Source organism: Lissotriton vulgaris, chromosome 1_1 (assembly GCF_964263255.1).
Source record: "Lissotriton vulgaris chromosome 1_1, aLisVul1.2, whole genome shotgun sequence".
Lineage (NCBI taxonomy): Eukaryota > Metazoa > Chordata > Amphibia > Caudata > Salamandridae > Lissotriton > Lissotriton vulgaris.
The window spans coordinates 173,100,851-173,128,630 of record NC_141685.1 but is presented as its reverse complement, the minus strand read 5'-3'; the positions used below and the strand labels follow the sequence as shown (position 1 = coordinate 173,128,630).

Genomic DNA, 27,780 nt, shown 5'->3' with positions numbered 1-27,780 from the left:
AGTGGTCAGTCCACGTCAAAGGCATGGGCTTCACAAGTCAGTGCCGTAGAGGTGGTGAAGATTAATGAGTGGTCAGTCCACGTCAAAGGCATGGGCTTCACATGTCAGTGCAGTAGAGGTGGTGAAAAGTAATGAGAGGTCAGTCCACGTCAAAGGCATGGGCTTCACAAGTCAGTGCAGTAGAGGTGGTGAAGATTAATGAGTGGTCAGTCCACGTCAAAGGCATGGGCTTCACAAGTCAGTGTAGTAGAGGTGGTGAAGATTAATGAGTGGTCAGTCCACGTCAAGGCATGGGGTTCACAAGTCCGTGCAGTAGAGGTGGTGAAGAGTAAAGAGTGGTTAGTCCACGTCAAAGGCATAGGCTTTACAAGTCAGTGCAGTAGAGGTGGTGAAGATTAATGAGTGGTCAGTCCACGTCAAAGGCATGGGCTTCACAAGTCAGTGCAGTAGAGGTGGTGAAGAGTAATGAGAGGTCAGTCCACGTCAAAGGCATGGGCTTCACAAGTCAGTGCAGTAGAGGTGGTGAAGATTAATGAGAGGTCAGTCCACGTCAAAGGCACGAGCTTCACAAGTCAGTGCAGTAGAGGTGGTGAAGATTAATGAGTGGTCAGTCCACGTCAAAGGCATGGGCTTCACAAGTCAGTGCAGTAGAGGTGCTGAAGAGTAATGAGTGGTCAGTCCACGTCAAAGGCATGGGCTTCACAAGTCAGTGCAGTAGAGGTGGTGGAGAATAATGAGAGGTCAGTCCACGTCAAGGCATGGGGTTCACAAGTCCGTGCAGTAGAGGTGGTGAAGAGTAAAGAGTGGTCAGTCCACGTCAAAGGCATGGGCTTTACAAGTCAGTGCAGTAGAGGTGGTGAAGAGTAATGAGTGGTCAGTCCACGTCAAAGGCATGGGCTTCACAAGTCAGTGCCGTAGAGGTGGTGAAAATTAATGAGTGGTCAGTCCACTTCAAAGGCATGGGCTTTACAAGTCAGTGCAGTAGAGGTGGTGAAGATTAATGAGTGGTCAGTCCACGTAAAGGCATGGGGTTCACAAGTCCGTGCAGTAGAGGTGGTGAAGAGTAAAGAGTGGTCAGTCCACGTCAAAGGCATGGGCTTTACAAGTCAGTGCAGTAGAGGTGGTGAAGAATAATGAGTGGTCAGTCCACGTCAAAGGCATGGGCTTCACAAGTCAGTGCAGTAGAGGTGGTGAAGATTAATGAGTGGTCAGTCCACGTCAAAGGCATGGGCTTCACAAGTCAGTGCAGTAGAGGTGGTGAAGAGTAATGAGAGGTCAGTCCACGTCAAAGGCATGGGCTTCACAAGTCAGTGCAGTAGAGGTGGTGAAGATTAATGAGAGGTCAGTCCACGTCAAAGGCATGGGCTTCACAAGTCAGTGCAGTAGAGGTGGTGAAGATCAATGAGTGGTCAGTCCACGTCAAAGGCATGGACTTCACAAGTCAGTGCAGTAGAGGTGGTGAAGATTAATGAGTGGTCAGTCCACGTCAAAGGCATGGGCTTCACAAGTCAGTGCAGTAGAGGTGGTGAAGAGTAACGAGAGGTCAGTCCACGTCAAAGGCATGGGCTTCACAAGTCAGTGCAGTAGAGGTGGTGAAGAGTAATGAGTGGTCAGTCCACGTCAAAGGCATGGGCTTCACAAGTTACTGCAGTAGAGGTGGTGAAAATTAATGAGTGGTCAGTCCACGTCAAAGGCATGGGCTTCACAAGTCAGTGCAGTAGAGGTGGTGAAGATTAATGAGTGGTCAGTCCACGTCAAAGGCATGTGCTTCACAAGTCAGTGCAGTAGAGGTGGTGAAGAGTAATGAGTGGTCAGTCCACGTCAAAGGCATGGGCTTCACAAGTCAGTGCAGTAGAGGTGGTGAAGAGTAATGAGAGGTCAGTCCATGTCAAAGGCATGGGCTTCACAAGACAGTGCAGTAGAGGTGGTGAAGATTAATGAGTGGTCAGTCCACGTCAAAGGCATGGGCTTCACAAGTCAGTGCAGTAGAGGTGGTGAAGAGTAATGAGTGGTCAGTCCACGTCAAAGGCATGGGCTTCACAAGTCAGTGCAGTAGAGGTGGTCGAGAGTAATGAGTGGTCAGTCCACGTCAAAGGCATGGGCTTCACAAGTCAGTGCAGTAGAGGTGCTGAAGAGTAATGAGTGGTCAGTCCACGTCAAAGGCATGGGCTTCACAAGTCAGTGCAGTAGAGGTGGTCGAGAATAATGAGAGGTCAGTCCACGTCAAAGGCATGGGCTTCACAAGTTAGTGCAGTAGAGGTGGTGAAGAGTAATGAGTGGTCAGTCCACGTCAAAGGCATGGGCTTCACAAGTTAGTGTAGTAGAGATGGTGAAGAGTAATGAGTGGTCAGTCCACGTCAAAGGCATGGGCTTCACAAGTCAGTGCAGTAGAGGTGGTGAAGAGTAATGAGAGGTCAGTCCACGTCAAAGGCATGGGCTTCACAAGTCAGTGCAGTAGAGGTGGTGAAGATTAATGAGTGGTCAGTCAACGTCAAAGGCATGGGCTTCACAAGTCAGTGCAGTAGAGGTGGTGAAGATTAATGAGTGGTCAGTCAACGTCAAAGGCATGGGCTTCACAAGTCAGTGCAGTAGAGGTGGTGAAGAGTAATGATAGGTCAGTCCACGTCAAAGGCATGGGCTTCACAAGTCAGTGCAGTAGAGGTGGTGAAGATTAATGAGTGGTCAGTCCACGTCAAAGGCATGGGCTTCACAAGTCAGTGCAGGAGAGGTGGTGAAGATTAATGAGTGGTCAGTCCACGTCAAAGGCATGTGCTTCACAAGTCAGTGCAGTAGAGGTGGTGAAGAGTAATGAGTGGTCAGTCCACGTCAAAGGCATGGGCTTCACAAGTTACTGCAGTAGAGGTGGTGAAAATTAATGAGAGGTCAGTCCACGTCAAAGGCATGGGCTTCACAAGTCAGTGCAGTAGAGGTGGTGAAGATTAATGAGTGGTCAGTCCACGTCAAAGGCATGGGCTTCACAAGTCAGTGCAGTAGAGGTGGTGAAGATTAATGAGTGGTCAGTCCACGTCAAAGGCATGTGCTTCACAAGTCAGTGCAGTAGCGGTGGTGAAGAGTAATGAGTGGTCAGTCCACGTCAAAGGCATGGGCATCACAAGTCAGTGCAGTAGAGGTGGTGAAGATTAATGAGTGGTCAGTCAACGTCAAAGGCATGGGCTTCACAAGTCAGTGCAGTAGAGGTGGTGAAGAGTAATGATAGGTCAGTCCACGTCAAAGGCATGGGCTTCACAAGTCAGTGCAGTAGAGGTGGTGAAGATTAATGAGTGGTCAGTCCACGTCAAAGGCATGGGCTTCACAAGTCAGTGCAGGAGAGGTGGTGAAGATTAATGAGTGGTCAGTCCACGTCAAAGGCATGTGCTTCACAAGTCAGTGCAGTAGAGGTGGTGAAGAGTAATGAGTGGTCAGTCCACGTCAAAGGCATGGGCTTCACAAGTTACTGCAGTAGAGGTGGTGAAAATTAATGAGTGGTCAGTCCACGTCAAAGGCATGGGCTTCACAAGTCAGTGCAGTAGAGGTGGTGAAGATTAATGAGTGGTCAGTCCACGTCAAAGGCATGTGCTTCACAAGTCAGTGCAGTAGAGGTGGTGAAGAGTAATGAGTGGTCAGTCCACGTCAAAGGCATGGGCTTCACAAGTCAGTGCCGTAGAGGTGGTGAAGATTAATGAGTGGTCAGTCCACTTCAAAGGCATGGGCTTTACAAGTCAGTGCAGTAGAGGTGGTGAAGATTAATGAGTGGTCAGTCCACGTCAAAGGCATGGGCTTCACAAGTCAGTGCCGTAGAGGTGGTGAAGATTAATGAGTGGTCAGTCCACGTCAAAGGCATGGGCTTCACATGTCAGTGCAGTAGAGGTGGTGAAGAGTAATGAGAGGTCAGTCCACGTCAAAGGCATGGGCTTCACAAGTCAGTGCAGTAGAGGTGGTGAAGATTAATGAGTGGTCAGTCCACGTCAAAGGCATGGGCTTCACAAGTCAGTGTAGTAGAGGTGGTGAAGATTAATGAGTGGTCAGTCCACGTCAAGGCATGGGGTTCACAAGTCCGTGCAGTAGAGGTGGTGAAGAGTAAAGAGTGGTTAGTCCACGTCAAAGGCATGGGCTTTACAAGTCAGTGCAGTAGAGGTGTTGAAGATTAATGAGTGGTCAGTCCACGTCAAAGGCATGGGCTTCACAAGTCAGTGCAGTAGAGGTGGTGAAGAGTAATGAGAGGTCAGTCCACGTCAAAGGCATGGGCTTCACAAGTCAGTGCAGTAGAGGTGGTGAAGATTAATGAGAGGTCAGTCCACGTCAAAGGCACGAGCTTCACAAGTCAGTGCAGTAGAGGTGGTGAAGATTAATGAGTGGTCAGTCCACTTCAAAGGCATGCGCTTTACAAGTCAGTGCAGTAGAGGTGGTGAAGATTAATGAGAGGTCAGTCCACGTCAAAGGCATGGGCTTCACAAGTCAGTGCAGTAGAGGTGGTGAAGATTAATGAGTGGTCAGTCCACGTCAAAGGCATGGGCTTCACACGTCAGTGCAGTAGAGGTGGTGAAGATTAATGAGTAGTCAGTCCACGTCAAAAGCATGGGCTTCACAAGTCAGTGCAGTAGAGGTGGTCGAGAATAATGAGAGGTCAGTCCACGTCAAAGGCATGGGCTTCACAAGTTAGTGCAGTAGAGGTGGTGAAGAGTAATGAGTGGTCAGTCCACGTCAAAGGCATGGGCTTCACAAGTTAGTGTAGTAGAGATGGTGAAGAGTAATGAGTGGTCAGTCCACGTCAAAGGCATGGGCTTCACAAGTCAGTGTAGTAGAGGTGGTGAAGATTAATGAGTGGTCAGTCCACGTCAAGGCATGGGCTTCACAAGTTACTGCAGTAGAGGTGGTGAAAATTAATGAGTGGTCAGTCCACGTCAAAGGCATGGGCTTCACAAGTCAGTGCAGTAGAGGTGGTGAAGATGAATGAGTGGTCAGTCCACGTCAAAGGCATGTGCTTCACAAGTCAGTGCAGTAGAGGTGGGGAAGAGTAATGAGTGGTCAGTCCACGTCAAAGGCATGGGCTTCACAAGTCAGTGCAGTAGAGGTGGTGAAGATTAATGAGTGGTCAGTCCACGTCAAAGGCACGGACTTCAAAAGTCAGTGCAGTAGAGGTGGTGAAGATTAATGAGTGGTCAGTCCACATCAAAGGCATGGGCTTCACAAGTCAGTGCAGTAGAGGTGATGAAGATTAATGAGTGGTCAGTCCACGTCAAAGGCATGGGCTTCACAAGTCAGTGCAGTAGAGGTGATGAAGATTAATGAGTGGTCAGTCCACGTCAAGGCATTGGCTTCACAAGTCAGTACAGTAGAGGTGGTGAAGATTAATGAGTGGTCAATCCACGTCAAAGGCATGGGCTTCACAAGTCAGTGTAGTAGAGGTGGTGAAGATTAATGAGTGGTCAGTCCACGTCAAGGCATGGGGTTCACAAGTCTGTGAAGTAGAGGTGGTGAAGAGTAAAGAGTGGTCAGTCCACGTCAAAGGCATGGGCTTTACAAGTCAGTGCAGTAGAGGTGGTGAAGAGTAATGAGTGGTCAGTCCACGTCAAAGGCATGGGCTTCACAAGTCAGTGCCGTAGAGGTGGTGAAGATTAATGAGTGGTCAGTCCACTTCAAAGGCATGGGCTTTACAAGTCAGTGCAGTAGAGGTGGTGAAGATTAATGAGTGGTCAGTCCACGTCAAAGGCATGGGCTTCACAAGTCAGTGCAGTAGAGGTGGTGAAGAGTAATGAGTGGTCAGTCCACGTCAAAGGCATGGGCTTCACAAATCAGTGCAGTAGAGGTGGTGAAGAGTAATGAGAGGTCACCCCACGTCAAAGGCATGCTTCACAAGTCAGTGCAGTAGAGGTGGTGAAGATTAATGAGTGGTCAGTCCACGTCAAAGGCATGGCCTTCACAAGTCAGTGCAGTAGATGTGGTGAAGATTAATGAGAGGTCAGTCCACGTCAAAGGCATGGGCTTCACAAGTCAGTGCAGTAGAGGTGGTGAAGAGTAATGAGTGGTCAGTCCACATCAAAGGCATGGGCTTCACAAGTCAGTGCAGTAGAGGTGGTGAAGAGTAATGATAGGTCAGTCCACGTCAAAGGCATGGGCTTCAAAAGTCAGTGCAGTAGAGGTGGTGAAGATTAATGAGTGGTCAGTCCACGTCAAAGGCATGGGCTTCACAAGTCAGTGCAGTAGAGGTGGGGAAGATTAATGAGTGGTCAGTCCACGTCAAAGGCATGGGCTTCACAAGTCAGTGCAGTAGAGGAGGTGAAGAGTAATGAGAGGTCAGTCCACGTCAAAGGCATGGGCTTCACAAGTCAGTGCAGTAGAGGTGCTGAAGAGTAATGAGTGGTCAGTCCACGTCAAAGGCATGGGCTTCATAAGTCAGTGCAGTAGAGGTGGTCGAGAATAATGAGAGGTCAGTCCACGTCAAGGCATGGGGTTCACAAGTCCGTGCAGTAGAGGTGGTGAAGAGTAAAGAGTGGTCAGTCCACGTCAAAGGCATGGGCTTTACAAGTCAGTGCAGTAGAGGTGGTGAAGAGTAATGAGTGGTCAGTCCACGTCAAAGGCATGGGCTTCACAAGTCAGTGCCGTAGAGGTGGTGAAGATTAATGAGTGGTCAGTCCACGTCAAGGCATGGGCTTCACAAGTCAGTGCAGTAGAGGTGGTGAAGATTAATGAGTGGTCAGTCCACGTCAAGGCATGGGCTTCACAAGTCAGTGCAGTAGAGGTGGTGAAGAGTAATGAGAGGTCAGTCCACGTCAAAGGCATGGGCTTCACAAGTTAGTGCAGTAGAGGTGGTGAAGATTAATGAGTGGTCAGTCCACGTCAAGGCATGGGCTTCACAAGTCAGTGCAGTAGAGGTGGTGAAGATTAATGAGTGGTCAGTCCACGTCAAGGCATGGGCTTCACAAGTCAGTGCAGTAGAGGTGGTGAAGAGTAATGAGAGGTCAGTCCACGTCAAAGGCATGGGCTTCACAAGTCAGTGCAGTAGAGGTGGTGAAGATTAATGAGTGGTCAGTCCACATCAAGGCATGGGCTTCACAAGTCAGTGCAGTAGAGGTGGTCGAGAGTAATGAGTGGTCAGTCCACGTCAAAGGCATGGGCTTCACAAGTCAGTGCAGTAGAGGTGGTGAAGAGTAATGAGAGGTCAGTCCACGTCAAAGGCATGGGCTTCACAAGTCAGTGCAGTAGAGGTGGTCGAGAGTAATGAGTGGTCAGTCCACGTCAAAGGCATGGGCTTCACAAGTCAGTGCAGTAGAGGTGGTGAAGATTAATGAGTGGTCAGTCCATGTCAAAGGCATGGGCTTCACAAGTCAGTGCAGAAGAGGTGGTGAAGATTAATGAGTGGTCAGTCCACGTCAAGGCATGGGCTTCACAAGTCAGTGCAGTAGAGGTGGTGAAGATTAATGAGTGGTCAGTCCACGTCAAGGCATGGGCTTCACAAGTCAGTGCAGTAGAGGTGGTGAAGAGTAATGAGAGGTCAGTCCACGTCAAAGGCATGGGCTTCACAAGTCAGTGCAGTAGAGGTGGTCGAGAGTAATGAGTGGTCAGTCCACGTCAAAGGCATGGGCTTCACAAGTCAGTGCAGTAGAGGTGGTGAAGATTAATGAGTGGTCAGTCCACGTCAAAGGCATGGGCTTCACAAGTCAGTGCAGTAGAGCTGGTGATGATTAATGAGTGGTCAGTCCACGTCAAGGGCATGGGCTTCACAAGTCAGTGCAGTAGAGGTGGTGAAGATTAATGAGTGGTCAGTCCACGTCAAAGGCATGGGCTTTACAAGTCAGTGCAGTAGAGGTGGTGAAGATTAATGAGTGGTCAGTCCACGTCAAAGGCATGGGCTTCACAAGTCAGTGCAGTAGAGGTGGTGAAGATTAATGAGTGGTCAGTCCACGTCAAAGGCATGGGCTTCACAAGTCAGTGCAGTAGAGGTGGTGAAGATTAATGAGTGGTCAGTCCACGTCAAAGGCATGGGCTTCACAAGTCAGTGCAGTAGAGGTGGTCGAGAGTAATGAGTGGTCAGTCCACGTCAAAAGCATGGGCTTCACAAGTCAGTGCAGTAGAGGTGGTGAAGATTAATGAGTGGTCAGTCCACGTCAAGGCATGGGCTTCACAAGTCAGTGCAGTAGAGGTGGTCGAGAGTAATGAGTGGTCAGTCCACGTCAAAGGCATGGGCTTCACAAGTCAGTGCAGTAGAGGTGGAGAAGATTAATGAGTGGTCGTCCACGTCAAAGACATGGGCTTCACAAGTCAGTGCAGTAGAGGTGGTGAAGAGTAATGAGTGGTCAGTCCACGTCAAAGGCGTGGGCTTCACAAGTCAGTGCAGTAGAGGAGGTGAAGAGTAATGAGTGGTCAGTCCACGTCACAGGCATGGGCTTCACAAGTAAGTGCAGTAGAGGTGGTGAAGATTAATGAGTGGTCAGTCCACGTCAAAGGCATGGGCTTCAGAAGTCAGTGCAGTAGAGGTGGTGAAGAGTAATGAGAGGTCAGTCCACGTCAAAGGCATGGGCTTCACAAGTCAGTGCAGTAGAGGTGGTCGAGAGTAATGAGTGGTCAGTCCACGTCAAAGGCATGGGCTTCACAAGTCAGTGCAGTAGAGGTGGTCAAGAATAATGAGAGGTCAGTCCACGTCAAAGTCATGGGCTTCACAAGTTAGTGCAGTAGAGGTGGTGAAGAGTAATGAGTGGTCAGTCCACGTCAAAGGCATGGGCTTCACAAGTCAGTGCAGTAGAGGTGCTGAAGAGTAATGAGTGGTCAGTCCACGTCAAAGCATGGGCTTCACAAGTTAGTGCAGTAGAGGTGGTGAAGAGTAATGAGTGGTCAGTCCACGTCAAGGCATGGGCTTCACAAGTCAGTGCAGTAGAGGTGGTGAAGATTAATGAGTGGTCAGTCCACGTCAAGGCATGGGCTTCACAAGTCAGTGCAGTAGAGGTGGTTAAGAGTAATGAATGGTCAGTCCACGTCAAAGGCATGGGCTTCACAAGTCAGTGCAGTAGAGGTGGTGAAGAGTAATGAGTGGTCAGTCCACGTCAAAGGCATGGGCTTCACAAGTCAGTGCAGTAGAGGTGGTAAGAGTAATGAGTGGTCAGTCCACGTCAAAGGCATGGGCTTCACAAGTCAGTGCAGTAGAGGTGGTGAAGAGTAATGATAGGTCAGTCCACGTCAAAGGCATGGGCTTCACAAGTCAGTGCAGTAGAGGTGGTGAAGATTAATGAGTGGTCAGTCCACGTCAAAGGCATGGGCTTCACAAGTCAGTGCAGTAGAGGTGCTGAAGAGTAATGAGTGGTCAGTCCACGTCAAAGGCATGGGCTTCACAAGTCAGTGCAGTAGAGGTGGTCGAGAATAATGAGAGGTCAGTCCACGTCAAAGGCATGGGCTTCACAAGTCAGTGCAGTAGAGGTGGTGAAAATTAATGAGTGGTCAGTCCACGTCAAAGGCATGGGCTTCACAAGTCAGTGCAGTAGAGGTGGTGAAGATTAATGAGTGGTCAGTCCACGTCAAAGGCATGTGCTTCACAAGTGAGTGCAGTAGAGGTGGTGAAGAGTAATGAGTGGTCAGTCCACGTCAAAGGCATGGGCTTCACAAGTCAGTGCAGTAGAGGTGGTGAAGAGTAATGAGTGGTCAGTCCACGTCAAAGGCATGGGCTTCACAAGTCAGTGCAGTAGAGGTGGTGAAGATTAATGAGTGGTCAGTACACGTCAAAGGCATGGGCTTCACAAGTCAGTGCAGTAGAGGTGATGAAGATTAATGAGTGGTCAGTCCACGTCAAGGCATTGGCTTCACAAGTCATTACAGTAGAGGTGGTGAAGATTAATGAGTGGTCAGTCCACGTCAAAGGCATGGGCTTCACAAGTCAGTGTAGTAGAGGTGGTGAAGATTAATGAGTGGTCAGTCCACGTCAAGGCATGGGGTTCACAAGTCCGTGCAGTAGAGGTGGTGAAGAGTAAAGAGTGGTCAGTCCACGTCAAAGGCATGGGCTTTACAAGTCAGTGCAGTAGAGGTGGTGAAGAGTAATGAGTGGTCAGTCCACGTCAAAGGCATGGGCTTCACAAGTCAGTGCCGTAGAGGTGGTGAAGATTAATGAGTGGTCAGTCCACTTCAAAGGCATGGGCTTTACAAGTCAGTGCAGTAGAGGTGGTGAAGATTAATGAGTGGTCAGTCCACGTCAAAGGCATGGGCTTCACAAGTCAGTGCCGTAGAGGTGGTGAAGAGTAATGAGAGGTCAGTCCACGTCAAAGGCATGGGCTTCACAAGTCAGTGCAGTAGAGGTGGTGAAGATTAATGAGTGGTCAGTCCACATCAAAGGCATGGGCTTCACAAGTCAGTGTAGTAGAGGTGGTGAAGATTAATGAGTGGTCAGTCCACGTCAAAGGCATGGGCTTTACAAGTCAGTGCAGTAGAGGTGGTGAAGATTAATGAGTGGTCAGTCCACGTCAAAGGCATGGGCTTCACAAGTCAGTGCAGTAGAGGTGGTGAAGAGTAATGAGAGGTCAGTCCACGTCAAAGGCATGGGCTTCACAAGTCAGTGCAGTAGAGGTGGTGAAGATTAATGAGTGGTCAGTCCACGTCAAAGGCATGGGCTTCACAAGTCAGTGTAGTAGAGGTGGTGAAGATTAATGAGTGGTCAGTCAACGTCAAGGCATGGGGTTCACAAGTCCGTGCAGTAGAGGTGGTGAAGATTAATGAGTGGTCAGTCCACTTCAAAGGCATGCGCTTTACAAGTCAGTGCAGTAGAGGTGGTGAAGATTAATGAGAGGTCAGTCCACGTCAAAGGCATGGGCTTCACAAGTCAGTGCAGTAGAGGTGGTGAAGATTAATGAGTGGTCAGTCCACGTCAAAGGCATGGGCTTCACAAGTCAGTGCAGTAGAGGTGGTCGAGAGTAATGAGTGGTCAGTCCACGTCAAAGGCATGGGCTTCACAAGTCAGTGCAGTAGAGGTGGTGAAGATTAATGAGTGGTCAGTCCAGGTCAAAGGCATGGGCTTCACAAGTCAGTGCAGTAAAGGTGGTGAAGATTAATGAGTGGTCAGTCCACGTCAAAGGCATGGGCTTCACAAGTAAGTGCAGTAGAGGTGGTGAAGAGTAATGAGTGGTCAGTCCACGTCAAAGGCATGGGCTTCACAAGCCAGTGCAGTAGAGGTGGTGAAGAGTAATGAGTGGTCACCCCACGTCAAAGGCATGGGCTTCACAAGTCAGTGTAGTAGAGGTGGTGAAGATTAATGAGTGGTCAGTCCACGTCAAAGGCATGGCCTTCACAAGTCAGTGCAGTAGATGTGGTGAAGATTAATGAGAGGTCAGTCCACGTCAAAGGCATGGGCTTCACAAGTCACTGCAGTAGAGGTGGTGAAGATTAATGAGTGGTCAGTCCACGTCAAAGGCATGGCCTTCACAAGTCAGTGCAGTAGATGTGGTGAAGATTAATGAGAGGTCAGTCCACGTCAAAGGCATGGGCTTCACAAGTCAGTGCAGTAGAGGTGGTGAAGAGTAATGAGTGGTCAGTCCACGTCAAAGGCATGGGCTTCACAAGTCAGTGCAGTAGAGGTGGTGAAGAGTAATGATAGGTCAGTCCACGTCAAAGGCATGGGCTTCACAAGTCAGTGCAGTAGAGGTGGTGAAGATTAATGAGTGGTCAGTCCACGTCAAAGGCATGGGCTTTACAAGTCAGTGCAGTAGAGGTGGTGAAGATTAATGAGTGGTCAGTCCACTTCAAAGGCATGCGCTTTACAAGTCAGTGCAGTAGAGGTGGTGAAGATTAATGAGAGGTCAGTCCACGTCAAAGGCATGGGCTTCACAAGTCAGTGCAGTAGAGGTGGTGAAGATTAATGAGTGGTCAGTCCACGTCAAAGGCATGGGCTTCACAAGTCAGTGCAGTAGAGGTGGTCGAGAGTAATGAGTGGTCAGTCCACGTCAAAGGCATGGGCTTCACAAGTCAGTGCAGTAGAGGTGGTGAAGATTAATGAGTGGTCAGTCCAGGTCAAAGGCATGGGCTTCACAAGTCAGTGCAGTAGAGGTGGGGAAGATTAATGAGTGGTGAGTCCACGTCAAAGGCATGGGCTTCACAAGTCAGTGCAGTAGAGGTGGTGGAGATTAATGAGTGGTCAGTCCACGTCAAGGCATGGGCTTCACAAGTCAGTGCAGTAAAGGTGGTGAAGATTAATGAGTGGTCAGTCCACGTCAAAGGCATGGGCTTTACAAGTCAGTGCAGTAGAGGTGCTGAAGAGTAATGAGTGGTCAGTCCACGTCAAAGGCATGGGCTTCACAAGTAAGTGCAGTAGAGGTGGTGAAGAGTAATGAGTGGTCAGTCCACGTCAAAGGCATGGGTTTCACAAGTCAGTGCAGTAGATGTGGTGAAGATTAATGAGAGGTCAGTCCACGTCAAAGGCATGGGCTTCACAAGTCAGTGCAGTAGAGGTGGTGAAGATTAATGAGTGGTCAGTCCACGTCAAAGGCATGGGCTTCACAAGTCAGTGCAGCAGAGGTGGTGAAGATTAATGAGTGGTCAGTCCACGTCAAAGGAATGGGCTTCACAAGTCAGTGCAGTAGAGGTGGTGAAGAGTAATGAGTGGTCAGTCCACGTCAAAGGCATGGGCTTCACAAGTCAGTGCAGTAGAGGTGGTCAAGAGTAATGAGTGGTCAGTCCACGTCAAAGGCATGGGCTTCACAAGTCAGTGCAGAAGAGGTGGTGAAGATTAATGAGTGGTCAGTCCACGTCAAGGCATGGGGTTCACAAGTCCGTGCAGTAGAGGTGGTGAAGAGTAAAGAGTGGTCAGTCCACGTCAAGGCATTGGCTTCACAAGTCATTACAGTAGAGGTGGTGAAGATTAATGAGTGGTCAGTCCACGTCAAAGGCATGGGCTTCACAAGTCAGTGTAGTAGAGGTGGTGAAGATTAATGAGTGGTCAGTCCACGTCAAGGCATGGGGTTCACAAGTCCGTGCAGTAGAGGTGGTGAAGAGTAAAGAGTGGTCAGTCCACGTCAAAGGCATGGGCTTCACAAGTCAGTGCAGTAGAGGTGGTCGAGAATAATGAGAGGTCAGTCCACGTCAAAGGCATGGGCTTCACAAGTTAGTGCAGTAGAGGTGGTGAAGATTAATGAGTGGTCAGTCCACTTCAAAGGCATGGGCTTCACAAGTCAGTGCAGTAGAGGTGGTGAAGATTAATGAGTGGTCAGTCCACGTCAAAGGCATGGGCTTCACAAGTCAGTGCCGTAGAGGTGGTGAAGATTAATGAGTGGTCAGTCCACGTCAATGGCATGGGCTTTACAAGTCAGTGCAGTAGAGGTGGTGAAGATTAATGAGTGGTCAGTCCACTTCAAAGGCATGCGCTTTACAAGTCAGTGCAGTAGAGGTGGTGAAGATTAATGAGAGGTCAGTCCACGTCAAAGGCATGGGCTTCACAAGTCAGTGCAGTAGAGGTGGTGAAGATTAATGAGTGGTCAGTCCACGTCAAAGGCATGGGCTTCACAAGTCAGTGCAGTAGAGGTGGTCGAGAGTAATGAGTGGTCAGTCCACGTCAAAGGCATGGGCTTCACAAGTCAGTGCAGTAGAGGTGGTGAAGATTAATGAGTGGTCAGTCCAGGTCAAAGGCATGGGCTTCACAAGTCAGTGCAGTAAAGGTGGTGAAGATTAATGAGTGGTCAGTCCACGTCAAAGGCATGGGCTTCACAAGTAAGTGCAGTAGAGGTGGTGAAGAGTAATGAGTGGTCAGTCCACGTCAAAGGCATGGGCTTCACAAGCCAGTGCAGTAGAGGTGGTGAAGAGTAATGAGTGGTCAGTCCACGTCAAAGGCATGGGCTTCACAAGTAAGTGCAGTAGAGGTGGTGAAGAGTAATGAGTGGTCAGTCCACGTCAAAGGCATGGGCTTCACAAGCCAGTGCAGTAGAGGTGGTGAAGAGTAATGAGTGGTCACCCCACGTCAAAGGCATGGGCTTCACAAGTCAGTGTAGTAGAGGTGGTGAAGATTAATGAGTGGTCAGTCCACGTCAAAGGCATGGCCTTCACAAGTCAGTGCAGTAGATGTGGTGAAGATTAATGAGAGGTCAGTCCACGTCAAAGGCATGGGCTTCACAAGTCACTGCAGTAGAGGTGGTGAAGATTAATGAGTGGTCAGTCCACGTCAAAGGCATGGCCTTCACAAGTCAGTGCAGTAGATGTGGTGAAGATTAATGAGAGGTCAGTCCACGTCAAAGGCATGGGCTTCACAAGTCAGTGCAGTAGAGGTGGTGAAGAGTAATGAGTGGTCAGTCCACGTCAAAGGCATGGGCTTCACAAGTCAGTGCAGTAGAGGTGGTGAAGAGTAATGATAGGTCAGTCCACGTCAAAGGCATGGGCTTCACAAGTCAGTGCAGTAGAGGTGGTGAAGATTAATGAGTGGTCAGTCCACGTCAAAGGCATGGGCTTTACAAGTCAGTGCAGTAGAGGTGGTGAAGATTAATGAGTGGTCAGTCCACTTCAAAGGCATGCGCTTTACAAGTCAGTGCAGTAGAGGTGGTGAAGATTAATGAGAGGTCAGTCCACGTCAAAGGCATGGGCTTCACAAGTCAGTGCAGTAGAGGTGGTGAAGATTAATGAGTGGTCAGTCCACCTCAAAGGCATGGGCTTCACAAGTCAGTGCAGTAGAGGTGGTCGAGAGTAATGAGTGGTCAGTCCACGTCAAAGGCATGGGCTTCACAAGTCAGTGCAGTAGAGGTGGTGAAGATTAATGAGTGGTCAGTCCAGGTCAAAGGCATGGGCTTCACAAGTCAGTGCAGTAGAGGTGGGGAAGATTAATGAGTGGTGAGTCCACGTCAAAGGCATGGGCTTCACAAGTCAGTGCAGTAGAGGTGGTGGAGATTAATGAGTGGTCAGTCCACGTCAAGGCATGGGCTTCACAAGTCAGTGCAGTAAAGGTGGTGAAGATTAATGAGTGGTCAGTCCACGTCAAAGGCATGGGCTTTACAAGTCAGTGCAGTAGAGGTGCTGAAGAGTAATGAGTGGTCAGTCCACGTCAAAGGCATGGGCTTCACAAGTAAGTGCAGTAGAGGTGGTGAAGAGTAATGAGTGGTCAGTCCACGTCAAAGGCATGGGTTTCACAAGTCAGTGCAGTAGATGTGGTGAAGATTAATGAGAGGTCAGTCCACGTCAAAGGCATGGGCTTCACAAGTCAGTGCAGTAGAGGTGGTGAAGATTAATGAGTGGTCAGTCCACGTCAAAGGCATGGGCTTCACAAGTCAGTGCAGCAGAGGTGGTGAAGATTAATGAGTGGTCAGTCCACGTCAAAGGAATGGGCTTCACAAGTCAGTGCAGTAGAGGTGGTGAAGAGTAATGAGTGGTCAGTCCACGTCAAAGGCATGGGCTTCACAAGTCAGTGCAGTAGAGGTGGTCAAGAGTAATGAGTGGTCAGTCCACGTCAAAGGCATGGGCTTCACAAGTCAGTGCAGAAGAGGTGGTGAAGATTAATGAGTGGTCAGTCCACGTCAAGGCATGGGGTTCACAAGTCCGTGCAGTAGAGGTGGTGAAGAGTAAAGAGTGGTCAGTCCACGTCAAGGCATTGGCTTCACAAGTCATTACAGTAGAGGTGGTGAAGATTAATGAGTGGTCAGTCCACGTCAAAGGCATGGGCTTCACAAGTCAGTGTAGTAGAGGTGGTGAGGATTAATGAGTGGTCAGTCCACGTCAAGGCATGGGGTTCACAAGTCCGTGCAGTAGAGGTGGTGAAGAGTAAAGAGTGGTCAGTCCACGTCAAAGGCATGGGCTTCACAAGTCAGTGCAGTAGAGGTGGTCGAGAATAATGAGAGGTCAGTCCACGTCAAAGGCATGGGCTTCACAAGTTAGTGCAGTAGAGGTGGTGAAGATTAATGAGTGGTCAGTCCACTTCAAAGGCATGGGCTTCACAAGTCAGTGCAGTAGAGGTGGTGAAGATTAATGAGTGGTCAGTCCACGTCAAAGGCATGGGCTTCACAAGTCAGTGCCGTAGAGGTGGTGAAGATTAATGAGTGGTCAGTCCACGTCAAAGGCATGGGCTTTACAAGTCAGTGCAGTAGAGGTGGTGAAGATTAATGAGTGGTCAGTCCACTTCAAAGGCATGCGCTTTACAAGTCAGTGCAGTAGAGGTGGTGAAGATTAATGAGAGGTCAGTCCACGTCAAAGGCATGGGCTTCACAAGTCAGTGCAGTAGAGGTGGTGAAGATTAATGAGTGGTCAGTCCACGTCAAAGGCATGGGCTTCACAAGTCAGTGCAGTAGAGGTGGTCGAGAGTAATGAGTGGTCAGTCCACGTCAAAGGCATGGGCTTCACAAGTCAGTGCAGTAGAGGTGGTGAAGATTAATGAGTGGTCAGTCCAGGTCAAAGGCATGGGCTTCACAAGTCAGTGCAGTAAAGGTGGTGAAGATTAATGAGTGGTCAGTCCACGTCAAAGGCATGGGCTTCACAAGTAAGTGCAGTAGAGGTGGTGAAGAGTAATGAGTGGTCAGTCCACGTCAAAGGCATGGGCTTCACAAGCCAGTGCAGTAGAGGTGGTGAAGAGTAATGAGTGGTCCCCCCACGTCAAAGGCATGGGCTTCACAAGTCAGTGTAGTAGAGGTGGTGAAGATTAATGAGTGGTCAGTCCACGTCAAAGGCATGGCCTTCACAAGTCAGTGCAGTAGATGTGGTGAAGATTAATGAGAGGTCAGTCCACGTCAAAGGCATGGGCTTCACAAGTCACTGCAGTAGAGGTGGTGAAGATTAATGAGTGGTCAGTCCACGTCAAAGGCATGGCCTTCACAAGTCAGTGCAGTAGATGTGGTGAAGATTAATGAGAGGTCAGTCCACGTCAAAGGCATGGGCTTCACAAGTCAGTGCAGTAGAGGTGGTGAAGAGTAATGAGTGGTCAGTCCACGTCAAAGGCATGGGCTTCACAAGTCAGTGCAGTAGAGGTGGTGAAGAGTAATGATAGGTCAGTCCACGTCAAAGGCATGGGCTTCACAAGTCAGTGCAGTAGAGGTGGTGAAGATTAATGAGTGGTCAGTCCACGTCAAAGGCATGGGCTTTACAAGTCAGTGCAGTAGAGGTGGTGAAGATTAATGAGTGGTCAGTCCACTTCAAAGGCATGCGCTTTACAAGTCAGTGCAGTAGAGGTGGTGAAGATTAATGAGAGGTCAGTCCACGTCAAAGGCATGGGCTTCACAAGTCAGTGCAGTAGAGGTGGTGAAGATTAATGAGTGGTCAGTCCACGTCAAAGGCATGGGCTTCACAAGTCAGTGCAGTAGAGGTGGTCGAGAGTAATGAGTGGTCAGTCCACGTCAAAGGCATGGGCTTCACAAGTCAGTGCAGTAGAGGTGGTGAAGATTAATGAGTGGTCAGTCCAGGTCAAAGGCATGGGCTTCACAAGTCAGTGCAGTAGAGGTGGGGAAGATTAATGAGTGGTGAGTCCACGTCAAAGGCATGGGCTTCACAAGTCAGTGCAGTAGAGGTGGTGGAGATTAATGAGTGGTCAGTCCACGTCAAGGCATGGGCTTCACAAGTCAGTGCAGTAAAGGTGGTGAAGATTAATGAGTGGTCAGTCCACGTCAAAGGCATGGGCTTTACAAGTCAGTGCAGTAGAGGTGCTGAAGAGTAATGAGTGGTCAGTCCACGTCAAAGGCATGGGCTTCACAAGTAAGTGCAGTAGAGGTGGTGAAGAGTAATGAGTGGTCAGTCCACGTCAAAGGCATGGGCTTCACAAGTCAGTGCAGTAGATGTGGTGAAGATTAATGAGAGGTCAGTCCACGTCAAAGGCATGGGCTTCACAAGTCAGTGCAGTAGAGGTGGTGAAGATTAATGAGTGGTCAGTCCACGTCAAAGGCATGGGCTTCACAAGTCAGTGCAGCAGAGGTGGTGAAGATTAATGAGTGGTCAGTCCACGTCAAAGGAATGGGCTTCACAAGTCAGTGCAGTAGAGGTGGTGAAGATTAATGAGTGGTCAGTCCACGTCAATGGCATGGGCTTCACAAGTCAGTGCAGTAGAGGTGGTGAAGATTAATGAGTGGTCAGTCCACGTCAAAGGCATGGGCTTCACAAGTCAGTGCAGAAGAGGTGGTGAAGATTAATGAGTGGTCAGTCCACGTCAAGGCATGGGGTTCACAAGTCCGTGCAGTAGAGGTGGTGAAGAGTAAAGAGTGGTCAGTCCACGTCAAAGGCATGGGCTTCACAAGTCAGTGCAGTAGAGGTGGTGAAGAGTAATGAGTGGTCAGTCCACGCCAAAGGCATGGGCTTCACAAGTCAGTGCAGTAGAGGTGGTGAAGAGTAATGAGTGGTCAGTCCACGTCAAATGCATGGGCTTCACAAGTCAGTGCAGTAGAGGTGGTGAAGAGTAATGATAGGTCAGTCCACGTCAAAGGCATGGGCTTCACAAGTCAGTGCAGTAGAGGTGGTGAAGATTAATGAGTGGTCAGTCCACGGCAAAGGCATGGGCTTCACAAGTCAGTGCAGTAGAGGTGGTGAAGAGTAATGAGTGGTCAGTTCACATCAAAGGCATGGGCTTTACAAGTCAGTGCAGTAGAGGTGGTGAAGAGTAATGAGTGGTCAGTCCACGTCAAAGGCATGGGCTTCACAAGTCAGTGCCGTAGAGGTGGTGAAGATTAATGAGTGGTCAGTCCACTTCAAAGGCATGGGCTTTACAAGTCAGTGCAGTAGAGGTGGTGAAGATTAATGAGTGGTCAGTCCACGTCAAAGGCATGGGCTTCACAAGTCAGTGCCGTAGAGGTGGTGAAGATTAATGAGTGGTCAGTCCACGTCAAAGGCATGGGCTTTACAAGTCAGTGCAGTAGAGGTGGTGAAGATTAATGAGTGGTCAGTCCACTTCAAAGGCATGCGCTTTACAAGTCAGTGCAGTAGAGGTGGTGAAGATTAATGAGAGGTCAGTCCACGTCAAAGGCATGGGCTTCACAAGTCAGTGCAGTAGAGGTGGTGAAGATTAATGAGTGGTCAGTCCACGTCAAAGGCATGGGCTTCACAAGTCAGTGCAGTAGAGGTGGTCGAGAGTAATGAGTGGTCAGTCCACGTCAAAGGCATGGGCTTCACAAGTCAGTGCAGTAGAGGTGGTGAAGATTAATGAGTGGTCAGTCCAGGTCAAAGGCATGGGCTTCACAAGTCAGTGCAGTAAAGGTGGTGAAGATTAATGAGTGGTCAGTCCACGTCAAAGGCATGGGCTTCACAAGTAAGTGCAGTAGAGGTGGTGAAGAGTAATGAGTGGTCAGTCCACGTCAAAGGCATGGGCTTCACAAGCCAGTGCAGTAGAGGTGGTGAAGAGTAATGAGTGGTCACCCCACGTCAAAGGCATGGGCTTCACAAGTCAGTGTAGTAGAGGTGGTGAAGATTAATGAGTGGTCAGTCCACGTCAAAGGCATGGCCTTCACAAGTCAGTGCAGTAGATGTGGTGAAGATTAATGAGAGGTCAGTCCACGTCAAAGGCATGGGCTTCACAAGTCACTGCAGTAGAGGTGGTGAAGATTAATGAGTGGTCAGTCCACGTCAAAGGCATGGCCTTCACAAGTCAGTGCAGTAGATGTGATGAAGATTAATGAGAGGTCAGTCCACGTCAAAGGCATGGGCTTCACAAGTCAGTGCAGTAGAGGTGGTGAAGAGTAATGAGTGGTCAGTCCACGTCAAAGGCATGGGCTTCACAAGTCAGTGCAGTAGAGGTGGTGAAGAGTAATGATAGGTCAGTCCACGTCAAAGGCATGGGCTTCACAAGTCAGTGCAGTAGAGGTGGTGAAGATTAATGAGTGGTCAGTCCACGTCAAAGGCATGGGCTTTACAAGTCAGTGCAGTAGAGGTGGTGAAGATTAATGAGTGGTCAGTCCACTTCAAAGGCATGCGCTTTACAAGTCAGTGCAGTAGAGGTGGTGAAGATTAATGAGAGGTCAGTCCACGTCAAAGGCATGGGCTTCACAAGTCAGTGCAGTAGAGGTGGTGAAGATTAATGAGTGGTCAGTCCACGTCAAAGGCATGGGCTTCACAAGTCAGTGCAGTAGAGGTGGTTGAGAGTAATGAGTGGTCAGTCCACGTCAAAGGCATGGGCTTCACAAGTCAGTGCAGTAGAGGTGGTGAAGATTAATGAGTGGTCAGTCCAGGTCAAAGGCATGGGCTTCACAAGTCAGTGCAGTAGAGGTGGGGAAGATTAATGAGTGGTGAGTCCACGTCAAAGGCATGGGCTTCACAAGTCAGTGCAGTAGAGGTGGTGGAGATTAATGAGTGGTCAGTCCACGTCAAGGCATGGGCTTCACAAGTCAGTGCAGTAAAGGTGGTGAAGATTAATGAGTGGTCAGTCCACGTCAAAGGCATGGGCTTTACAAGTCAGTTCAGTAGAGGTGCTGAAGAGTAATGAGTGGTCAGTCCACGTCAAAGGCATGGGCTTCACAAGTAAGTGCAGTAGAGGTGGTGAAGAGTAATGAGTGGTCAGTCCACGTCAAAGGCATGGGCTTCACAAGTCAGTGCAGTAGATGTGGTGAAGATTAATGAGAGGTCAGTCCACGTCAAAGGCATGGGCTTCACAAGTCAGTGCAGTAGAGGTGGTGAAGATTAATGAGTGGTCAGTCCACGTCAAAGGCATGGGCTTCACAAGTCAGTGCAGCAGAGGTGGTGAAGATTAATGAGTGGTCAGTCCACGTCAAAGGAATGGGCTTCACAAGTCAGTGCAGTAGAGGTGGTGAAGATTAATGAGTGGTCAGTCCACGTCAAAGGCATGGGCTTCACAAGTCAGTGCAGTAGAGGTGGTGAAGATTAATGAGTGGTCAGTCCACGTCAAAGGCATGGGCTTCACAAGTCAGTGCAGAAGAGGTGGTGAAGATTAATGAGTGGTCAGTCCACGTCAAGGCATGGGGTTCACAAGTCCGTGCAGTAGAGGTGGTGAAGAGTAAAGAGTGGTCAGTCCACGTCAAAGGCATGGGCTTCACAAGTCAGTGCAGTAGAGGTGGTAAGAGTAATGAGTGGTCAGTCCACGTCAAAGGCATGGGCTTCACAAGTCAGTGCAGTAGAGGTGGTGAAGAGTAATGATAGGTCAGTCCACGTCAAAGGCATGGGCTTCACAAGTCAGTGCAGTAGAGGTGGTGAAGATTAATGAGTGGTCAGTCCACGTCAAAGGCATGGGCTTCACAAGTCAGTGCAGTAGAGGTGCTGAAGAGTAATGAGTGGTCAGTCCACGTCAAAGGCATGGGCTTCACAAGTCAGTGCAGTAGAGGTGTTCGAGAATAATGAGAGGTCAGTCCACGTCAAAGGCATGGGCTTCACAAGTCAGTGCAGTAGAGGTGGTGAAGATTAATGAGTGGTCAGTCCACGTCAAAGGCATGGGCTTCACAAGTCAGTGCAGTAGAGGTGGTGAAGAGTAATGAGTGGTCAGTCCACATCAAAGGCATGGGCTTCACAAGTCAGTGCAGTAGAGGTGGTGAAGAGTAATGAGAGGTCAGTCCATGTCAAAGGCATGGGCTTCACAAGTCAGTGCAGTAGAGGTGGTGAAGAGTAATGAGTGGTCAGTCCACGTCAAAGGCATGGGCTTCACAAGTTAGTGCAGTAGAGGGGTTGAAGAGTAATGAGTGGTCAGTCCACGTCAAGGCATGGGCTTCACAAGTCAGTGCAGTAGAGGTGGTGAAGATTAATGAGTGGTCAGTCCACGTCAAGGCATGGGCTTCACAAGTCAGTGCAGTAGAGGTGGTTAAGAGTAATGAATGGTCAGTCCACGTCAAAGGCATGGGCTTCACAAGTCAGTGCAGTAGAGGTGGTGAAGAGTAATGAGTGGTCAGTCCACGTCAAAGGCATGGGCTTCACAAGTCAGTGCAGTAGAGGTGGTAAGAGTAATGAGTGGTCAGTCCACGTCAAAGGCATGGGCTTCACAAGTCAGTGCAGTAGAGGTGGTGAAGAGTAATGATAGGTCAGTCCACGTCAAAGGCATGGGCTTCACAAGTCAGTGCAGTAGAGGTGGTGAAGATTAATGAGTGGTCAGTCCACGTCAAAGGCATGGGCTTCACAAGTCAGTGCAGTAGAGGTGCTGAAGAGTAATGAGTGGTCAGTCCACGTCAAAGGCATGGGCTTCACAAGTCAGTGCAGTAGAGGTGTTCGAGAATAATGAGAGGTCAGTCCACGTCAAAGGCATGGGCTTCACAAGTCAGTGCAGTAGAGGTGGTGAAGATTAATGAGTGGTCAGTCCACGTCAAAGGCATGGGCTTCACAAGTCAGTGCAGTAGAGGTGGTGAAGAGTAATGAGTGGTCAGTCCACATCAAAGGCATGGGCTTCACAAGTCAGTGCAGTAGAGGTGGTGAAGAGTAATGAGAGGTCAGTCCATGTCAAAGGCATGGGCTTCACAAGTCAGTGCAGTAGAGGTGGTGAAGAGTAATGAGTGGTCAGTCCACGTCAAAGGCATGGGCTTCACAAGTTAGTGCAGTAGAGGTGGTGAAAAGTAATGAGTGGTCAGTCCACGTCAAAGGCATGGGCTTCACAAGTCAGTGCAGTAGAGGTGGTCGAGAATAATGAGAGGTCAGTCCACGTCAAAGGCATGGGCTTCACAAGTTAGTGCAGTAGAGGTGGTGAAGAGTAATGAGTGGTCAGTCCACGTCAAAGGCATGGGCTTCACAAGTTAGTGTAGTAGAGATGGTGAAGAGTAATGAGTGGTCAGTCCACGTCAAAGGCATGGTCTTCACAAGTCAGTGTAGTAGAGGTGGTGAAGATTAATGAGTGGTCAGTCCACGTCAAGGCATGGGCTTCACAAGTTACTGCAGTAGAGGTGGTGAAGATTAATGAGTGGTCAGTCCACGTCAAGGCATGGGCTTCACAAGTCAGTGTAGTAGAGGTGGTGACGATTAATGAGTGGTCAGTCCACGTCAAGGCATGGGCTTCACAAGTCAGTGTAGTAGAGGTGGTGACGATTAATGAGTGGTCAGTCCACATCAAGGCATGGGCTTCACAAGTCAGTGTAGTAGAGGTGGTGACGATTAATGAGTGGTCAGTCCACGTCAAGGCATGGGCTTCACAAGTCAGTGCAGTAGAGATGGTGAAGAGTAATGAGTGGTCAGTCCATGTCAAAGGCATGGGCTTCACAAGTCAGTGCAGTAGAGGTGGTGAAAATTAATGAGTGGTCAGTCCACGTCAAAGGCATGGGCTTCACAAGTCAGTGCAGTAGAGGTGGTGAAGATTAATGAGTGGTCAGTCCACGTCAAAGGAATGTGCTTCACAAGTGAGTGCAGTAGAGGTGGTGAAGAGTAATGAGTGGTCAGTCCACGTCAAAGGCATGGGCTTCACAAGTCAGTGCAGTAGAGGTGGTGAAGAGTAATGAGTGGTCAGTCCACGTCAAAGGCATGGGCTTCACAAGTCAGTGCAGTAGAGGTGGTGAAGATTAATGAGTGGTCAGTACACGTCAAAGGCATCGGCTTCACAAGTCAGTGCAGTAGAGGTGATGAAGATTAATGAGTGGTCAGTCCACGTCAAGGCATTGGCTTCACAAGTCATTACAGTAGAGGTGGTGAAGATTAATGAGTGGTCAGTCCACGTCAAAGGCATGGGCTTCACAAGTCAGTGTAGTAGAGGTGGTGAAGATTAATGAGTGGTCAGTCCACGTCAAGGCATGGGGTTCACAAGTCCGTGCAGTAGAGGTGGTGAAGAGTAAAGAGTGGTCAGTCCACGTCAAAGGCATGGGCTTTACAAGTCAGTGCAGTAGAGGTGGTGAAGAGTAATGAGTGGTCAGTCCACGTCAAAGGCATGGGCTTCACAAGTCAGTGCCGTAGAGGTGGTGAAGATTAATGAGTGGTCAGTCCACTTCAAAGGCATGGGCTTTACAAGTCAGTGCAGTAGAGGTGGTGAAGATTAATGAGTGGTCAGTCCACGTCAAAGGCATGGGCTTCACAAGTCAGTGCCGTAGAGGTGGTGAAGATTAATGAGTGGTCAGTCCACGTCAAAGGCATGGGCTTTACAAGTCAGTGCAGTAGAGGTGGTGAAGATTAATGAGTGGTCAGTCCACTTCAAAGGCATGCGCTTTACAAGTCAGTGCAGTAGAGGTGGTGAAGATTAATGAGAGGTCAGTCCACGTCAAAGGCATGGGCTTCACAAGTCAGTGCAGTAGAGGTGGTGAAGATTAATGAGTGGTCAGTCCACGTCAAAGGCATGGGCTTCACAAGTCAGTGCAGTAGAGGTGGTCGAGAGTAATGAGTGGTCAGTCCACGTCAAAGGCATGGGCTTCACAAGTAAGTGCAGTAGAGGTGGTGAAGAGTAATGAGTGGTCAGTCCACGTCAAAGGCATGGGCTTCACAAGTCAGTGCAGTAGATGTGGTGAAGATTAATGAGAGGTCAGTCCACGTCAAAGGCATGGGCTTCACAAGTCAGTGCAGTAGAGGTGGTGAAGATTAATGAGTGGTCAGTCCACGTCAAAGGCATGGGCTTCACAAGTCAGTGCAGCAGAGGTGGTGAAGATTAATGAGTGGTCAGTCCACGTCAAAGGAATGGGCTTCACAAGTCAGTGCAGTAGAGGTGGTGAAGATTAATGAGTGGTCAGTCCACGTCAAAGGCATGGGCTTCACAAGTCAGTGCAGTAGAGGTGGTGAAGATTAATGAGTGGTCAGTCCACGTCAAAGGCATGGGCTTCACAAGTCAGTGCAGAAGAGGTGGTGAAGATTAATGAGTGGTCAGTCCACGTCAAGGCATGGGGTTCACAAGTCCGTGCAGTAGAGGTGGTGAAGAGTAAAGAGTGGTCAGTCCACGTCAAAGGCATGGGCTTCACAAGTCAGTGCAGTAGAGGTGGTAAGAGTAATGAGTGGTCAGTCCACGTCAAAGGCATGGGCTTCACAAGTCAGTGCAGTAGAGGTGGTGAAGAGTAATGATAGGTCAGTCCACGTCAAAGGCATGGGCTTCACAAGTCAGTGCAGTAGAGGTGGTGAAGATTAATGAGTGGTCAGTCCACGTCAAAGGCATGGGCTTCACAAGTCAGTGCAGTAGAGGTGCTGAAGAGTAATGAGTGGTCAGTCCACGTCAAAGGCATGGGCTTCACAAGTCAGTGCAGTAGAGGTGTTCGAGAATAATGAGAGGTCAGTCCACGTCAAAGGCATGGGCTTCACAAGTCAGTGCAGTAGAGGTGGTGAAGATTAATGAGTGGTCAGTCCACGTCAAAGGCATGGGCTTCACAAGTCAGTGCAGTAGAGGTGGTGAAGAGTAATGAGTGGTCAGTCCACATCAAAGGCATGGGCTTCACAAGTCAGTGCAGTAGAGGTGGTGAAGAGTAATGAGAGGTCAGTCCATGTCAAAGGCATGGGCTTCACAAGTCAGTGCAGTAGAGGTGGTGAAGAGTAATGAGTGGTCAGTCCACGTCAAAGGCATGGGCTTCACAAGTTAGTGCAGTAGAGGGGTTGAAGAGTAATGAGTGGTCAGTCCACGTCAAGGCATGGGCTTCACAAGTCAGTGCAGTAGAGGTGGTGAAGATTAATGAGTGGTCAGTCCACGTCAAGGCATGGGCTTCACAAGTCAGTGCAGTAGAGGTGGTTAAGAGTAATGAATGGTCAGTCCACGTCAAAGGCATGGGCTTCACAAGTCAGTGCAGTAGAGGTGGTGAAGAGTAATGAGTGGTCAGTCCACGTCAAAGGCATGGGCTTCACAAGTCAGTGCAGTAGAGGTGGTAAGAGTAATGAGTGGTCAGTCCACGTCAAAGGCATGGGCTTCACAAGTCAGTGCAGTAGAGGTGGTGAAGAGTAATGATAGGTCAGTCCACGTCAAAGGCATGGGCTTCACAAGTCAGTGCAGTAGAGGTGGTGAAGATTAATGAGTGGTCAGTCCACGTCAAAGGCATGGGCTTCACAAGTCAGTGCAGTAGAGGTGCTGAAGAGTAATGAGTGGTCAGTCCACGTCAAAGGCATGGGCTTCACAAGTCAGTGCAGTAGAGGTGTTCGAGAATAATGAGAGGTCAGTCCACGTCAAAGGCATGGGCTTCACAAGTCAGTGCAGTAGAGGTGGTGAAGATTAATGAGTGGTCAGTCCACGTCAAAGGCATGGGCTTCACAAGTCAGTGCAGTAGAGGTGGTGAAGAGTAATGAGTGGTCAGTCCACATCAAAGGCATGGGCTTCACAAGTCAGTGCAGTAGAGGTGGTGAAGAGTAATGAGAGGTCAGTCCATGTCAAAGGCATGGGCTTCACAAGTCAGTGCAGTAGAGGTGGTGAAGAGTAATGAGTGGTCAGTCCACGTCAAAGGCATGGGCTTCACAAGTTAGTGCAGTAGAGGTGGTGAAAAGTAATGAGTGGTCAGTCCACGTCAAAGGCATGGGCTTCACAAGTCAGTGCAGTAGAGGTGGTCGAGAATAATGAGAGGTCAGTCCACGTCAAAGGCATGGGCTTCACAAGTTAGTGCAGTAGAGGTGGTGAAGAGTAATGAGTGGTCAGTCCACGTCAAAGGCATGGGCTTCACAAGTTAGTGTAGTAGAGATGGTGAAGAGTAATGAGTGGTCAGTCCACGTCAAAGGCATGGTCTTCACAAGTCAGTGTAGTAGAGGTGGTGAAGATTAATGAGTGGTCAGTCCACGTCAAGGCATGGGCTTCACAAGTTACTGCAGTAGAGGTGGTGAAGATTAATGAGTGGTCAGTCCACGTCAAGGCATGGGCTTCACAAGTCAGTGTAGTAGAGGTGGTGACGATTAATGAGTGGTCAGTCCACGTCAAGGCATGGGCTTCACAAGTCAGTGTAGTAGAGGTGGTGACGATTAATGAGTGGTCAGTCCACATCAAGGCATGGGCTTCACAAGTCAGTGTAGTAGAGGTGGTGACGATTAATGAGTGGTCAGTCCACGTCAAGGCATGGGCTTCACAAGTCAGTGCAGTAGAGATGGTGAAGAGTAATGAGTGGTCAGTCATTGTCAAAGGCATGGGCTTCACAAGTCAGTGCAGTAGAGGTGGTGAAAATTAATGAGTGGTCAGTCCACGTCAAAGGCATGGGCTTCACAAGTCAGTGCAGTAGAGGTGGTGAAGATTAATGAGTGGTCAGTCCACGTCAAAGGAATGTGCTTCACAAGTGAGTGCAGTAGAGGTGGTGAAGAGTAATGAGTGGTCAGTCCACGTCAAAGGCATGGGCTTCACAAGTCAGTGCAGTAGAGGTGGTGAAGAGTAATGAGTGGTCAGTCCACGTCAAAGGCATGGGCTTCACAAGTCAGTGCAGTAGAGGTGGTGAAGATTAATGAGTGGTCAGTACACGTCAAAGGCATGGGCTTCACAAGTCAGTGCAGTAGAGGTGATGAAGATTAATGAGTGGTCAGTCCACGTCAAGGCATTGGCTTCACAAGTCATTACAGTAGAGGTGGTGAAGATTAATGAGTGGTCAGTCCACGTCAAAGGCATGGGCTTCACAAGTCAGTGTAGTAGAGGTGGTGAAGATTAATGAGTGGTCAGTCCACGTCAAGGCATGGGGTTCACAAGTCCGTGCAGTAGAGGTGGTGAAGAGTAAAGAGTGGTCAGTCCACGTCAAAGGCATGGGCTTTACAAGTCAGTGCAGTAGAGGTGGTGAAGAGTAATGAGTGGTCAGTCCACGTCAAAGGCATGGGCTTCACAAGTCAGTGCCGTAGAGGTGGTGAAGATTAATGAGTGGTCAGTCCACTTCAAAGGCATGGGCTTTACAAGTCAGTGCAGTAGAGGTGGTGAAGATTAATGAGTGGTCAGTCCACGTCAAAGGCATGGGCTTCACAAGTCAGTGCCGTAGAGGTGGTGAAGATTAATGAGTGGTCAGTCCACGTCAAAGGCATGGGCTTTACAAGTCAGTGCAGTAGAGGTGGTGAAGATTAATGAGTGGTCAGTCCACTTCAAAGGCATGCGCTTTACAA

General features: G+C 49.3%; 1 long non-coding RNA gene across 1 annotated transcript in view; it reads right to left on the bottom strand.

Annotated features, from left to right (window-relative positions):
* Positions 1–27,780, bottom strand: part of LOC147738046 (uncharacterized) — a 339,438-nt gene that overhangs the window by 239,684 nt on the left and 71,974 nt on the right. The gene's annotated exons all lie outside the window — the stretch shown is intronic.